A 2,015-nucleotide genomic window follows, 5' to 3' on the forward strand; every position below is an offset into this window, starting at 1 on the left:
CCCACTAGCCTTGACATACACACAAGATTCATCTTCACTCCTAGAAAAGCCAAATTCCTTGACCTTTTCATCAAAGCAAAGATTCCATCTGCGAGGTGCTTGCTTCAATCCATAAATGGATTTCTCAAGCTTACACACTCTATTAGGGTACTCGTTGCTGACAAAACCCTCTGGCTGACTCATGTAAACATCTTCAGCCAACTTTCCATTAAGGAAAGCGGTTTTGACATCCATCTGCCATATTTCATAGTCATGAAATGCAGCTATGGCTAACAGAACCCGAATAGACTTAATCTTGGCTACCGGAGAAAAGGTCTCATCATAATCCACTCCAGGAATTTGAGAGAAGCCCTTTGCAACCAGTCTAGCCTTATAAGTGTGTACTTTACCATCCATGTCGGTCTTCTTCTTGAAGATCCATTTGCACCCTACTGTCTTACGACCTGGTACATTTTCAACCAAGTTCCAAACTTGATTGTCATACATGGATTGTATCTCGCTATCCATAGCCTCCTTCCATTTAGCAGACTCGGGGCCTGCCATGGCTTCCTCGTAGCTGTTAGGGTCATCTTGACTTACTAGTGTTTCATCACTAATAAGTGTCTCACCTTCTGCAGTAATATGGAATCCATAGTAATGCTCAGGTGCACTCCTAACTCTCGTGGAACGTCTCAGAGGTACAGATTTGTCAATTGGCTCAACAGGAGTTTCCTCCTCAAGTTGAGGGCTAGAGTTTGAAGTTCCTTCACCGCTTGATTCTTGAATTTCTTCAAGATCAATTTGCCTCCCACTGTCTCCTTGGCTTATAAACTCTCTTTCTTGAAAGACAGCTCTTCTTGCTACAAAGACCACATTGTCACTAGGTCTGTAGAAGAGGTAACCAAAGGATCGCTGTGGGTAACCGATGAAAATACACCTCTCGCTTCGAGGTTCGAGCTTATCATGAGTCTCGCGTCTCACGAAAGCCTCGCAACCCCAAATCTTGATGTGGTCTAGTTTAGGTACTTTACCAGTCCACATCTCGTGAGGAGTTTTGGCAACTTTCTTTGTAGGGACTAGATTAAGAATATGGGCGGCAGTCTCTAAGGCATACCCCCAGAATGAGATTGGTAGCGAAGCTCGACTCATCATGGAATGAACCATATCTAACAAGGTTCGATTACGCCTCTCAGCCACACCATTCAACTGTGGTGTCCTGGGAGGTGTCAATTGTGAGACTATCCCACATTCCCTTAGATAGTCGAGGAACTCTGAACTAAGATACTCACCACCACGATCGGATCGAAGCATCTTAATGTTCCTGCCCAATTGATTCTCGACTTCCTGTTTAAATTCCTTAAACCTCTCGAAAGTCTCTGACTTGTGCTTGATCAAGTAGACATATCCATATCTACTATAATCATCAGTAAAAGTCAAATAATAACGATTAGCATCCCTTGTGGCATGTTTGAATGGTCCACACACATCCGTGTGTATAAGGTCCAACAAACCTTCACCCCTCTCACACGAACCTGTGAAGGGTGACTTTGTCATTTTTCCAAGTAAGCATGATTCGCAACTATCATCTGACTTTAGGTCAAACGACTCCAAGACTCCATCCTTTTGGAGTTGGCCTATGCGCTTCTTGCTTATATGTCCAAGACGACAATGCCATAATGATGCTTTATCCAAGTTATTATTAGTAGAATCAATACACAAAACATTATTTCCTAAGTTATCAACAACAGATACAACTTTATACACACCATCACAAGGTAATGCTTTAAAATAAAGAATATTATTAAAGAAAGCATCAATAGAACCAACTTCATTATTAAATGAAAAGGTAAACCCTTGTTTGTACAAAGCATGGAAGGAAATAATATTTCTTGCCATTCCTGGCGAATAACAACACTTATTCAGATCTAAACTAAACCCACTACTTAGCGATAAAGTATAAACTCCAATCTTGGTAACAGGTATAGCTTTCCTATTCCCCATGATCAAGTTTATCCTTCCTTGCTCCACATCCTCAC

The sequence above is a fragment of the Lactuca sativa genome, chromosome 1 (genome assembly GCF_002870075.4).
Source record: "Lactuca sativa cultivar Salinas chromosome 1, Lsat_Salinas_v11, whole genome shotgun sequence".
Taxonomy (NCBI): domain Eukaryota; kingdom Viridiplantae; phylum Streptophyta; class Magnoliopsida; order Asterales; family Asteraceae; genus Lactuca; species Lactuca sativa.